The sequence below is a fragment of the Hippichthys cyanospilos genome, chromosome 8 (assembly GCF_059441005.1).
Source record: "Hippichthys cyanospilos isolate Australia breed blue-spotted pipefish chromosome 8, RoL_Hcya_1.0, whole genome shotgun sequence".
Classification (NCBI taxonomy): domain Eukaryota; kingdom Metazoa; phylum Chordata; class Actinopteri; order Syngnathiformes; family Syngnathidae; genus Hippichthys; species Hippichthys cyanospilos.
Window position 1 is genome coordinate 6,370,001 of NC_142376.1, and position 15,470 is coordinate 6,385,470.

Below are 15,470 nucleotides of genomic sequence, written 5' to 3' on the forward strand. Positions count from 1 at the left end.
ATGGAATTGCCATTAATTTCAGTCGGAAAAGATGATTTCTGTCACAGAACAAATTAGACGCATCTGTCAAGATCCAACATGGTTATTAAATTGTTTTCTTGGTTCTATTGTGGTTATCATGAATAACTGTTGAGAAGCTACATTTCAGTTGCATTAATTATTTAAAGAAAACTCATATTTTAAAGTAAAATTCAGACTAATATTTCTTAACTGTACACAGTGTAAGGATGTCCTGTATTTGGCTGTGAAAGTAATATTAATCAAATAAAATAAGAGCCTTATTCTCGAAACGTCAGTTCTTCAAGCGTCTTAAAGGGACAATGTGCAAGATTTAGACCGTTTTTCATCATGGACAGCAGGAGGTGCTGCATTTACCATTGTCCGTCGCTATAACAGAACATGGCCGCCTCCGGAGGAGTGCCATCGATTATATTTAGAAAAACACATCGATTATATTTACTAAATTTAAAACATACTGTTGGTCGTTAAGAACACATTTATTTGCTAGTTTTAAAAATATATAGCCATTTACCGTATTTTCCGCACTATAAGGCGCACCGGATTATAAGGCACACCCTCAATTAATGGCATATTTTAAAACTTTTTCCTTATATAAGGCGCACCGGATTATAAGATGCACACTCAAATAATGACATTTTTTAAAACTTTTTCCTTATATAAGGCGCACCGGATTATAAGACGCACCCTCAATTAATGACATATTTTAAAACTTTTTCAATCACAATATAGTCATACTCAAAGTAATAACAATAATAACTCAAATAATAACGCTAAACTTTCAATAGCATAATAACTCAATGTCAATATGATCAAACTTGTTCAACTGTAAACACACAAAAGAAACAGGTAAAGCTTACATTATCAGTTTATTCTACGAATCCCAATCTCAATATTGATCCATATATAAGGCGCACCTGATTATAAGGCGCACCATCAGCTTTTTTTTTTTTAAATGGCTTTTAGGGGCGCCTTATAGTGTGGAAAATACGGTACTTTATTTTAAATCCCACACATTTATGTTATTCTGTAGTTGGCTATTACTTTGTAAAGTGCAGTACTGCCCCCTTCAGGAATGGAGTAGAACAGTGTTGAGAGCAATTTATAACTTTTTTTTTTTTTACTTGTAATAGCTTGTGATATCATCCTTGGCCAAGTCCTACTCCATGCTAGTCGAATATGTAAAAATAAAGCTTCTTTTTATTTTTTCATAGACCCCTCGTAAGGGATCTCATAAATAAATGGATGCGCAAACCATATTACGACTGGCGAGTCCAGGCCGGCCAAAAGAGACATTTTCCCAATTTCATCCCATTCATCCGACGCCGCACCTGCTCGTTTTGCAGAGGACAAGGTCGGACGCCCGCTGTCAAGCCAGTGCGCTCAGTAAATCACGCGGGAATAAACAGCCCGAGCCTAACAAAAGCCAGGATGGAGTCACCTTCCTGGCCGGGACTTTTACAGGCCAAGTGAGTCATCATGCATGAAAGGATTGCAAAATCCCAAAAGTGGAACCATCATTATCTCACGCTTAAAACCAAGGGATGTGTTTCATTTTGATTTAGGGGTATAAAAAAAAAAAACACATAAAGGAAGACTTCAATTATGAATAATCCCACCATAAAGTGTAGGTTGCATGCGTCTGCCAATTTAGTTCATGTTAATTATTTGAGCAGTAAGTGGTTAATCTGCTACACACGAGTGACTGCATTTAATTGAATAATGCTGCCGTCATCCCATCACTTGATTATATTCGTCCCGCTTTTGATTGCGTGTCTTCGTTTTTAATGCTGAGCGATGTCACTGACTTCGGCGCCCACGGGGAAAAAAAAACGGCCACAGGATAAAGTCAATGTTTGGTCAAGTTGTGTTTGTTGGTGAGTCATCAAACTTTACTGCGGCGCTCGGACTGCGGGTAATTGCTAAAATGGAAAGGGTCAGGATAATGGATGGAAAAAATTTGAAGCTTCTAATCCAGGGGTGTCAAACATGGAGGTTTAACCGCATTTTTTGATCGGGGCATCTTACTTCCACTGGATGCTTGTGTTTCATTGTATTTATTTATGTATTCATTTATTGGATTCATTTTTAGTTACCATATTTTCCGGACTATAAGGCGCACTGGTATATAAGCCGCAGCAGCAAAAATTGAGCAAAAAAACAACAACAATTTTTTATGTATTCATTTATTGGATTCATTTTTAGTTACCGTATTTTCCAGACTATAAGGCGCACCGGTATATAAGCCGCAGCAGCAAAAATTGAGCAAAAAAAAAAAAAAAACAATTTTTGTCACGGATAAGGCGCACTGGACTATAAGCCGCAGGTCATAACATCAGATATTTACACAAAAAGATGTTATATGGAAGTTTTTTAATTTTTTATAGTTTAGTTCTTTCACAGACTCAACATGCCTGCATATTTAGCACCAACATATGTATGCAAAAATGGATGGGTTATTTTCAAAATAACCACAACAGAATACTGCAAAGTTATAGCAGTCCAAACACAATCTTGAAATACAATCATATATACCTTATATCAAATTTACACATCACAAACATTTATAATTAATATTTTTCAATACAGACATATTTTTTAATATTTTCAATAACTTTTATTTAAAACTCTTTTCGAGTTTTGACTCCTGATGGCTAGCAAAAAAAAAAAAAAAAAAAAAAACGCAGATAAGGCGCACTGGACTATAAGCCACAGGGCTCAAATCACGAGGAAAAAGTTGCGGCTTATATTCTGAAAAATATGGTAATCTTATTTTATGTTCTACACAAAATATGTGTTTTATGAACACATGGGAAAAAATAGCATTGAAATCATCCTTTCATTTATAAACACATGGGAAAAAATAGCATTGGAATCACCCTTTCATTTCATGCAATTTAAGGAAATAAAAAACTATTATGTTGGGATTTTTTTTGTTTTTTGGATTTTGAACCACCCGTGCCTCACAAAAATCTACATACAACTGACACAAATTGATTTTAAGATATACAAAATACCCTGATTTTACTTGCCTAGCGTGCTTGAGAGTAGATTTTCTTTTATGTGGTCTTGAGCAAAAATGAATTTCAAAATTTTGGTCTAATTGTTTGATACATACAGTTCAACTTCGATAGCCTTTGGACAAAAACTTGCAAGCATTAAAGGTCCAAACTGGCATACTTTCTGTATGTTTTCAGGTTTGATTTCATGAGACATTTTGGGGGAGGGTTTACGCGAGTTATGTCCAGCCAATGACATGTCGCTATGTAAAATTGACTTCGGTAAGAGGAAATTTTGTCTCAAAAGGACCCCTAAAAAGGATTGATTTTAATCTGAAATGGCTGGTCCAAAAAAAAACTGGAAAACTTACTGTGTATTTCCAAGCATTTTTTGTTGTTGTTGATATTTCATAAGTCTACATATGATAAACACACCTACCGAGTTTTATGTTACCAAGTCAAACTGTCGTTTGGGGCTAAATTTCCAAATTAATGTACATTTCCGATAATAATTTTCATTTGTGTGCCAGTGGTTTATAACATCATTACCAAGAGTTTTACTTATTTTAGGAGCTAAATAGGCTAACTTCTATCAACAATTGCTGAGTTTATTGTGAGTAGACCTCTTTTTAGGGCTATAAAAAGGAGAAATATGAATGAGAAAGGTCATAACGATGAGTCTTCTGACATCACTGCAGATAAAAAGCCAGCTTCCCTGTGCGGAAAACACAGCAGGAAAGCCAATTGCGCCAATAAATCTTGTAGATAATTTTGACACCGCTTTTTCGTCGTTTATCTTTGGTGATTTTTTCGCAACTTTTTTAAGCAATTTGTATTCATGGAGGTAAAGGCGACTCCCTCTGTAAACATCCTAAACGAACGCGAAATATACAGTATGCACACACTGGGAGAATTTAATACAAGATTTTGGCATGCGTGTAGGGGGAAATTAGATGCATCTAAGTGGTCAAAATGTCCTGTAAAAAAAAAACGATTACCATATTTTCCGCACTATAGGGCGCACATAAAAGCCTTTTTTTTAAAAAAAAAAAAAAAAAAGCTGATGGTGCGCCTTATACTCAGGTGCGCCTTATATATGGATCAATATTGAGATTGGACTGATAAAGTAAGCTTTACCTGTTTCTTTTGTGTGTTTACAGTTAAATAAGGTTGGTCATAGTGACATTGAGTTATATGCTATTGAGAGTTTAGAGTTGTTATTTGAGTTATTATTGTTATTATTTTGAGTATTACTATATTGTGATTGAAAAAAGTTTTAACGTATGTCATTAATTGAGGGTGCGCCTTATAATCCGTTGCCCCTTATATATGGAAAAAGTTTTAATATATGTCATTAATTGAGGGTGCGCCTTATAGTGCGGAAAATACGGTAATTAGCTAAGTGGTCTAATCCAATTTCAGATGGATGGAATCGTTGATTACAAGGTGTGTCTCAATACTTTTGTCTATAAATGTTCAGATTTGATTTGAAGAAAAGCATTTGTCAGTTGGCTTTGCTTTCCTTTGCCTGATTTATTTCCACGCAGTGCGTTGTGTGTTGGTACGCGTTCCATTTTCTAACCTTTACCTTGATGGCAAATCTAAGGCTCACTTTCGGTATTCATTTCCAGATAATGAGCCTCAGTGTACACACTTGGGTGCCAAGCACACAAACGCAAACACGCCTGCGATAACAAGCTGCACCTTCTTTCTGTCACGTTCACTTACATCTCTCATCAGTGTAGCATCCGCAATCTGTGAATGTTTGCAACTTTTTGATTGTCTCGGTCCGCTTTTCGCACTTGCTTCCGGCAAAACGTTTTCCAAGCAGAGGGGACAGCCTATTAGTTTGCGGACAGCGTCGGCTTTTTCTGAGATTACTGTAATTCTCTCTTAAAGTGAACATAGTGCAATGTCGGTCTGAGCGATATGGCCGGAAAATAAAATCTTCATTTTTCACATGTCACTGTAGACCATTATGATTTTAATACATTTTAATTGAAGTAATCAACCCACAACAAACATTTAAGGTTTGATTTATTACAAAATAAATCATGTGGGAAATATTTGCGTAGTATTTTGCCGAATCCTGTGATCTTTACATCAAATGCATTTCACATCAAAGGGTAAGTACCGTAATTTTTCCACTATAAACCGGACCGGTATATAAGCAGCAGCAATGAAATCTGAGCAAAACGGATAAGCTGCACCTAACTATAAGCCGCAACTCGTAACATCAGACATGTACACAGAAAGATGATAAACTAAAAAAATCTTTTTTTTAATTGCTTTTTTTAAAAGCATCCTATCTTCAACAGACTGAACAGGCATGCATATTTAGCACCATAACATATCATAACTATAATAAAATAACTAACTATAATTATATATTATATAATTAACTCAAATAACTAACTATAACTTAACTATAATAGGAGTAAATTTCATTTCAATTTTAATTATATATATATATATATATATATATATATATATATATATATATATATATTTTTTTTTTCATATATATATATTTTTTTCATATATATATTATATATATATATATATATATATATATATATTTTTTTTTTTTTTCATATATATATTTTTTTTTCATATATATATATATATATATATATATATATATATATATATATATATATATATATATATATATATATATATACTGTATATATAACAAACGTTCATACAAGATCTTATTCAACATCTAGATAATATTTATATTTGTAATACTATATTTTTAAAACTCTTTTTGAGCAGAACTGATTCACATCTTTTCAGTTCCATTTCATAGAGGTTCCATAAATTGATACCTTGAACACAACATTGCAAACATTTGCTTTACCGGTTTTTTACCATTGCCATTTGCCCCCAGATGGCTAATAAAAAAAAAGAGCAGCTAAGCAGCAGGGCTCAAACCATGAGAAAAAAGTTGGGGCTCATAGTCTGAAAATTACGGTATTTAAGAAAAAAAAAACACTCGAGAGTTGAAATTTTTCTTAAAGAAGCTATTTTCAGCTTCTTTAAGGTTATGCAATATGAAGATAACGTTGTTGTAAAACAGTAAAAATAAATAAATAAAAAAATCACAGTTTTAATTAAATGTACCGTGGTTTTATCAGTACGCATTTCAAAGGCTCTCTCATCTTCGCATTTTCTTGCCCGCTTCCTGCTTTGGCATTTTTTCATTTCCATCTTAATACGGAGTATCGCATTTTGCTTTCCTTTCATTTCCCGCCTTTTGCTCCCTGGCACCCGCTCCCTAGGAAATTGCTTGAATCTGTATTCTCTGACTCCCCATTCGTACCAAATTGATTTGACAATGGCGCAAAGGGGCGTTTTGTCATGCAAATTCAAAACGTTGACAGGGTGAGCGGGGTTCAAATGTTTGTGCAAAAAAAGCACAACAGGTTCATTGTTGGAAATAATTACTGCGCAATATTTAGTGTGTTTAACCCAACAATTTGCACTGCCTTGACGATGATGACAATGCTCACTTCTGATTGACATTGTTGAACACGCTATTATTTATGCCGCGGTTCACAGTAGCGCAATCGAATGCGAGGCGTCATACTGAGTGCAGCTGTTTCCAATGTTAGGAAAACGGAGCATTATTATGAAGTATCCGCCATAAAACCAGAAAGGAAAATGACATAAAAACAATCCACACTGGAAGGTATTAAAAGGAACATGTTACGCAAAATCGCCTTTTTAATGGATTGTATAAAAATATTTGGGTCTCTTGAGTGACTGTCTACCTATCAAGTGTGAAATTAAAAAAATCAGTAAATCTTATGCGTATCTGAGAGTGAGCCCTTCTGGGTAACTGTGAGAATGGAGCTACAGTAGGTTACGTAAAAGCTAGGCTGGGTGAAGATCCAAAGGCAGTTTCAAATGACAGCAATCAAACTACACTAGCTATGAATGACAACCCTAACCCTAACCCTCCGCACTTTTTTTTTTTTTTTTGCAAAGCCAAAAATTACATCATTTTTAAATTACACCCTAACCCTCCGCACTTTTTTTTTTTTTTTGCAAAGCCGTAAATTACATCATTTTTAATGTCAACAAAAGAAAAAAGGCATTAAAATGTTAACTTTTTACAAGGGTTTATACAAGTTATATCTTATTCTGAATCTGAAAAACAAATGGCTTAACCCTTGTGCACACACTTTGCAAATCATTCGCATTTCTTCAAATTGTTCAGTGGCATAAGTTCTATCCATACAAATGTAGGTTACATTTATTAACACCCACAAGAAATTGAAAATTGGAATGGTTTTTGTAGCCCGTGTAGAGATGATGACACTTTAAGACGCAGCCATTCTACCACTCAACAAAAAATTTTCTGTTTGCTGACATAGTTTGACCACCGCCCAACAATTTTGCAAAAATCTCAGGAAAGTCAATGTAATAACTCCTATTAAAATGCATCTCAAAAAATTTAATTGTAGTGGTTTTATATGGTCCAAAATTTGTACAATCAATACGTTTGTACACAAAATCTCGCACGGCCAGCTGCAATCACATAGAAATGTCAAAATCGTTGCATTTTGAAATGTTACATATTTTTATCATCTGCTGGAAATTTCAGCTTATTTTGTAACATTTTTCATCATTGGTAACATAATGCCACAAGGGTTAAAGTGCACCAATGTGCCTAAAATAAAACAAATCAATCATGCACACTAGAAACCTAATTTGCAAGGAAGTCCTATCTTTGATCTTTAAATCAACGGCATTTCACATCAAAGGGAAATCATTGAAAGGAAACACCAGGAAGCTTAAATTTCAGCTGCTCTTGCCAGGTAAGAACATGTCAAAGTTCAAAAGTCAGTAATCACGCTACCAGGAGTGTTCCATCCCTTGGCTAAAATACTACAATGTGGAAAAAAATGGCCCAAAATGGTCAAAATACTGCACAAGTGTTTAAATTGTATGAAATCAACGGCAATTTTCTATTATTCAAATTCGTGATTTCTCGTTTGTGATTGTGTAGGTACTTTCTCATCCTTAGTAATCATTGTAAATTATAGAATGATTGCATAATATGCGTACTTTATATCTCATTTGATTATACAAGGGATAATATTTTAAATGTATTCCTATTAGTGTTGAAAATCTCGCACATTTATGTAAGGCATTAAATCAATTAATGAGTCAATCAGAAGAGATTTACAGCTGTTGTAAGTGGCCTAATCATAATTTCAATAATAACTACGCCACTTTGTACTCACCCTCCTTGTCTGCTTCCATCATTCACGGGCAGGATCATGATGAGCAATCGCGTCTCGCCTCGCAACTCTTTGCCGAGTCATTTGTCCCGTCACGAGTGATCTCTGGGGCGACGCCGTTGACGACTTTGTCTCTGAGCGGGTTTGACCATCCGCGGCTTGGAAGTGTTAATGAAGCCGTCGTTTGGCTGTGAGCTATAAAGGGAGATTAATAACATGGTTACTTAGGAAAAGTCAAACTTTGGCAAGTGGACAAATATTGTACAACATTGTGAGGCCTGACATGAATTTTGTGAGGTTTTTCTTTGGATACAATGGCATGAAAAAGTACCTGAACCTGAAGACATTTCACATCAAAGGCAAAGCATTGAAAGAAGACACTAGGGAGCTGAAATTTCACCCACAACATGTCAAGTTCAACATGGCATGACCTCTTAGGTACTCTTCACACTAAAAGAAGGGTGCCTTCCCTTGGCTAAAATGACCCAAAAATGGTCAAAATACCGCAAAAGGGTTACATTTTTATAATATTTAAAAATGCTAATGTTTGTCTCCTTTGCGCAGTGTGATCTCCACATTTTAGTGTGTCATTTGAGGTGTGGTCTATCTGGAAGGGCAAAGCATTGAAAGAAGACACCAGGAAGCTGAAATTTCACCCACAACATGTCAAGTTCAACATGGCATGACCTCTTAGGTATCACACTAAAAGAAGGGTGCCTTCCCTTGGCTAAAATGACCCAAAAATGGTCAAAATACCGCACAAGGGTTACATTTTTATAATATTTAAAAATGCTAATGTTTGTCTCCTTTGCGCAGTGTGATCTCCACATTTTAGTGTGTCATTTGAGGCGTGGTCTATCTGGAAGGGCAAAGCATTGAAAGAAGACACTAGGGAGCTGAAATTTCACCCACAACATGTCAAGTTCAACATGGCATGACCTCTTAGTTATCACACTAAAAGGAGGGTGCCTTCCCTTGGCTAAAATGACCCAAAAATGGTCAAAATACCGCACAAGGGTTACATTTTTATAATATTTAAAAATGCTAATGTTTGTCTCCTTTGCGCAGTGTGATCTCCACATTTTAGTGTGTCATTTGAGGCGTGGTCTATCTGGAAGGGCAAAGCATTTAAAGAAGACACCAGGAAGCTGAAATTTCACCCACAACATGTCAAGTAAACATGGCATGACCTCTTAGTCATCACACTAAAAGGAGGGTGCCTTCCCTTGGCTAAAATGACCCAAAAATGGTCAAAATACCGCACAAGGGTTACATTTTTATAATATTTAAAAATGCTAATGTTTGTTTCCTTTGCGCAGTGTGATCGCCACATTTTAGTGTGTCATTTGAGGCGTGGTCTATCTGGAAGGGCAAAGCATTTAAAGAAGACACCAGGGAGCTGAAATTTCACCCACAACATGTCAAGTTTAACATGGCATGACCTCTTAGTTATCACACTAAAAGGAGGGTGCCTTCCCTTGGCTAAAATGACCCAAAAATGCTCAAAATATCACACAAGGGTTACATTTTTGTAATATTTAAAAAATGCTAATGTTTATGACCTCTGCGCAGTGTGATCTCCACATTTTAGTGTGTCATTTGAGGCGTGGTCTATCTGGAATGCCGCAATATCGACCGACAAAAACCCAAGATTAAATTTCCTTATCTTTGGAAGCCTGAAAAATAATCAGTATAATTTCACTTTTCATGGATGTTTCATGATGATGTGCATGACTGGTTGTCTCTGAAACAGCTGAAATTTCATCCGGATGCTGACAACATGTCAGAGGTCAAAATGACACGACCACTTTGTTATCACACTCCCAGGAGTGTGCCTCCGTTGCCTAAAATAGTGTGAGAATGATATGAAAGAAAATGACTAAAAAATGACAACAAAAAGGTTCAACTAAAAACGACCATTTTTTTATATTTTTACAAGCAAACATCAGAATGGGGAGGAATTTGTAACTGAACCATTACATTTAAAATCTGGTTGCTCCCCCATTGGCATCAATCACTTCAAACAACAGAGACTTCCTATAGTTGCAGATCAGTTTCGCACATCGATCAGGATCAATGTTGGACCATTCCTCTCTCCAAAATTACTGCAGTTCAGTCAGATTCTTGGGATGTCTGGCATAAAATCACACCACAGCATCTCAGTGGGGCTTGAGTCAGTACTTTTACTTGGACACTCCGTAATGTGTATTTTGTTCTGCTGAAACCATTCTGAAGTCAAGATAATGTTCCTACTTTGGGTGTGTTCAGAAAACATGAATAGGTTTATCTTTTTAACGCAAAGAAAAATGAAGCAATAAATCGGTTTAACATAAAGCTATGTTTTTTTTTTTTTTTCACCGCGCATGAATTTTATTGCTAATCATTATACCGTTGACATTGTGAATTCGGTTAAGGAGACGAGGTGCCACCTTACTTTCATATTGTCGGTTTGAAGCATATGCCACATGCTGTTTCCTTGGTAGCAGCGAGCGATGGTTTGTTGTCATAACAAATGTAAATGAATTAATCTGCTTGACTGGCTTGTTTGTGTTCCTCCGTGCCACGTACCCGACAACGTGCGTCGGTGCCACACTATGTTGGTGGCTCCGTTTTTGGACATTTAATTGTTAAACGTTTGCATTTCAAAATCGTTTGTTGGAAAATGCACGTGGATAAATTTACTGGGTAATCAGATATGCGTGTGCAACCTCGTTCATATTTGGGACGTTCGACACCACTTGATCGTATATTGATGTAAAAACGTCAACAACAACAAAAAAGTCACAAAATGACAGCAAAGCATGCACACTAATTCTCTAATTGGCTGAAAAGAAAACAAACACATAACCTCGTTGATTGCTTGTTTCACACTCCGGCAAAAGTCTTAAAACAATTCCTCGCCGGCGCATCTTTTATTTCCCATGTAAAAACTGACGATTAGATTACAAGCTTCATTTTCCTCCCCCGTTTAAAATTCCACACAATTATTCCCCTTCTCATTATTCTAATCATCATCCTCTGGTTTCTTCAAGCAGAAGCCTATCTGCTTTTGACAGTCGCAGCTGGAAACGAAGTGCCACACACACACAAACACACACTTCAGGCGCATGAACACATCACAGGGATGGCACCGACAGCTCGGTGATGTCGCACACTACATCTTATCTAAATGGGAGCCATGGGGACGCCATGGGGAGTGCCACATAGACGCCAACTGTCGTCCTGCAATTGGATACACATTTACGCTTATATGAAGTCTTGGCATCTGTTCACACAGGAAACATCAGCTTTGGCCAGCTTTGGCTTCTATACTGTACCATATGTGGAAGACGCTTCAATGTTTTCCAACATTTAACTCGTTCGGTCCCAAAAATGGATGTGTACGTTTTTCGGGAGTCCATACACTCAATCCAAGATAGATTAGGCCCCCGTGTTAGGAAATCAATCCGTTCCGCTTTTTGGATCGTAAAGCGAATTCGCCGTATGCCGGGCAATCCAAACCTATGTTAAATAGCTAATGCGTTTAGAACCCCAGGTAAAAACATCAAAATTTTACATACATATTAAAATTTGGTACCAAAATAGAATAGTAAGTGCTACGTATATATAATATACATGTATAGAATCAGAAAACATCATAAATAAAAAAATATAGAATGATTTATTTACCTTTGAGTGCCACTTGCTATGCCCATATTCCCTAGGAAGGTTAGCTTAGGCTAGGCTATGTTATATAGCTAATGCGTTTAGAACCCCAGGTAAAAACATCAAAATTGTACATAAATATTAAAATTTGGTACCAGAATAGAATATCGAATCAGAAAACATCATAAATAAAAATATAGAAAGGATTTATTTACCTTTGAGTGCCGCTTGTTATGCCCATATTCCCTAGGAAGGTTAGCTTTGATTAGGCTATGTTAAATAGCTAATGTGTTTAGAACCCCAGGTAAAAACATCAAAATTGTACATACATATTAAAATTTGGTACCAACATAGTATAGTAAGTGCTACGTATATATAATATACATGTATCGAATCAGAAAACATCATGAATAAAAAATATAGAAAGGATTTATTTACCTTTGAGTGCCGCTTGTTATGCCCATATTCCCTAGGAAGGTTAGCTTAGGTTAGGCTATGTTAAAAAGCTAATGCGTTTAGAACCCCAGGTAAAAACATCAAAATTGTACATACATATTAAAAATTGGGACCAAAATAGTATAGTATCATTTTTTCCACATCATTCTTGTAGTATTTTAGCCAAGGGATGGCTGCGAGATAATTAAGTGCTCGTGCCATGTTGAACTTTGACGTGTTGAAACTTTCCTTTTAAATGGACTCTGCCACAGTTAAGTGCTGCATTTTTCAGACTATAAACCGCAGTTTTTTTCTCATGATTTGAGCCCTGCGGTTTACACTGCAATCTCCAAGATTTGATTTTTTTTTTTTTTACTAGCCATCAGAAGACATTTCAAAGATAGCAAACGCGTTCATCAGTTCAAGGTATCAATTTATGGAACAACAATGAAATTGATATGAAAAGATTTGAATCAATAGCTGTGCTCAAATAAAAATTCTAAATATAAATATTTAAATATAAAACTTATGTATAAATTGCATAAAATCTTACAGAAAAAACTGTGACATATACATTTGATATACTATATGATTGTACATGTATATATTTATTTTAGCGCAATCACTAAAATCATCAATCAATAAAACAAAGGGAGACATAAGAAAACGCTATCTAAATATTGATTTTGAGTTTGAATTCCACAATATTTTGTTGATGTTACATTGAAAATATCCATCTATCCTTTTTCTATAAATATGTTGGTGCTAAACATGCAGGTATGTTCAGTCTGTTAAAAATAGGATGTTGCTGATGGCAGGCCATTAAAAATAAAAAAATAATTTCAAGCATGATTTACAAACCCGGCTAATTTTGTGTCGACAGGTGAAACTGGTGTCAAGGAATAATGATTTCTGACCATCTATATGGCGTAAGTGAGGTCTGCTTGGGGGGCAAATTATAAAAGGCAACAACAACAAAGGCAAAGAGAAAGAAGGAGAAACGCGTGTTGTTGTCAGTGTTTGTGCCTTCGGGAAACGCTGTCAACAATCAGACGTCAGCGTCCGGTAGACTCGCGGCCCCTGAGGGGTCTTTGTCATCGGATCGGGGCGCCTTGAGAAAAGAAGGTATAGGACAGAGGGAAAAGGGCTCCATTTGCCCCCTGTCACTGACCCCAATCAATTCACTGTATGTGTGTGAGGATACAAGCTGTCACTGGCCGTACGTGCTAAAGTGCTTCGGGATTCGCTTGCGGTTGCTGTCAAAGAGCTGAGTGTTCTCCAAGGTTACTATAGTTAACCAAAACAAGGGAAATCTTGGAAACTGCAATCAAAAGTTAGAACTGAAATTGATCAAAAACGTCATGCCCTGAAACACGAGAAATCTGGAATTTTGGTTCAAAACTGACAATTTCCAGGGGTCCTTTAAAATCCAAACCTTTCCGGTATTTTGAATATTCAGACCCTGAAGCCAGTTTCCCTCAGCAGAATGAATTTTGGTAGCCATGTCTATCACAATTAGACCCACAGTCTCAAGAAGGTAGATCAGAAGTGCCCAATCAATCTATGGCCTGTTTTTGCGACCCGCTATCCACATTTTCACGTTCCGTGACACATGCTAGAAGTAAATGTTTGAATTTTGGCCTGCAATGCTATTGAAATATAAAAAGATCCTAATTTACCTCATCACCTTCGTCAGAAAGCTTTTACATAGCAGTTTATCTCTTTGAGGGTCTTTTTGTCCTATCTTTTGATTTTTACATCATATTCACCTCAGATGAAGGGAAATCATTGAAAGATGACACTAGGGAGCTGAAATTTCACCCAGATGGCAACACCGTGGCAAAGCCATTTAGTTATCATTTCACCAGGGGTGTCATTTCTGGAAAAAAAAAAAAAAACGTAGAGGAAAATGACCCAAAAATGGTCAAAATAGTGCACAGGGGTACAGGGTTAATCCGTGTGCAGAAATTTATTAAAACATTTGATCTTTACATCAAAAACATTTCACATCAAAGGGAAAGCACTGACTAAGGAGACTTGGAAGCTGAAATTTCACCCAGATGGTGACAACATGTCAAAGTTCCCTGTTCCTTGGTTAAAATACTGCGAGAAAGAAGTGGAAGAAATTGACACAAAATGGTCCAAATACTGCAAGGGTGCAGGGTTAATCCGTGTGCAGTATTTTATTAAAACATTTGATCTTTACATCAAAAACATTTCACATCAAAGGGAAAGCAATGACAGAAGAGACTAAGAAGCTGAAATTTCACCCAGATGGTGACAACATGTCAAAGTTCCTTGGTTCCTTGGTTGGTTCCTTGTTCCTTGGCTAAAATACTGCGAGAAAGAAGTAGAAGAAATTGACCCAAAATGGTCAAAATACTGCACATGGGTAAATTTATGGGCTGGCACAGCAACGAGCAATGAAAAAAAGGTCTAGAACACGTGCCCTTTAAATACATTACACACCAAACATTTTCCTAACACTTATCAGTAGATACTGTTAGATTTGAGATTACACTCACTTTGGGACAATTGCCTGATATTGGAGTTAATGTGACTTTTGGGTGAAATAATCAAGATTCAAATGAACAAGAGACTGCATAAGAAAGTGTCTTTTAATGCAAAATCGAACCGTCGTGCGTCTCTCTCATTTTGTGGATGGAATAAGCAACCTTCTCCTCGACTCTCAACATTAATAACGCACTATGAATTATGAATGAGGCCTACTTTTAGACAAGGGCACTCCAACTTCTATTGATGTAATATGATTAGCGTCCCGGGCGCATTAAAACAAATACGTTGATAAATGGCGGACAGCGGCACATCAGATAATCAGACGGCGTACGCGGCAAAGAAACTCGTAAAGGCTTTTTACAAGACTCTCGTTCACTGTAAGATAACAACTTCATCTCTTTGACATTCAGTCCGCGTCGTGCAATTTTTGAAACACCCACGCAAGCAAATTCATCTGCGTGGCGTTGAGACCTTTTGTCAGACTGACAGCTTTCATTTACAAATAGACCCAAAGTGACAAGGAGCAAAATTAAGACATTAAGTGAGAACGATGCAGGCTGTAAAAAAACATCACATTTCTTCCCCAGAAGTGCTTTTCTTACCA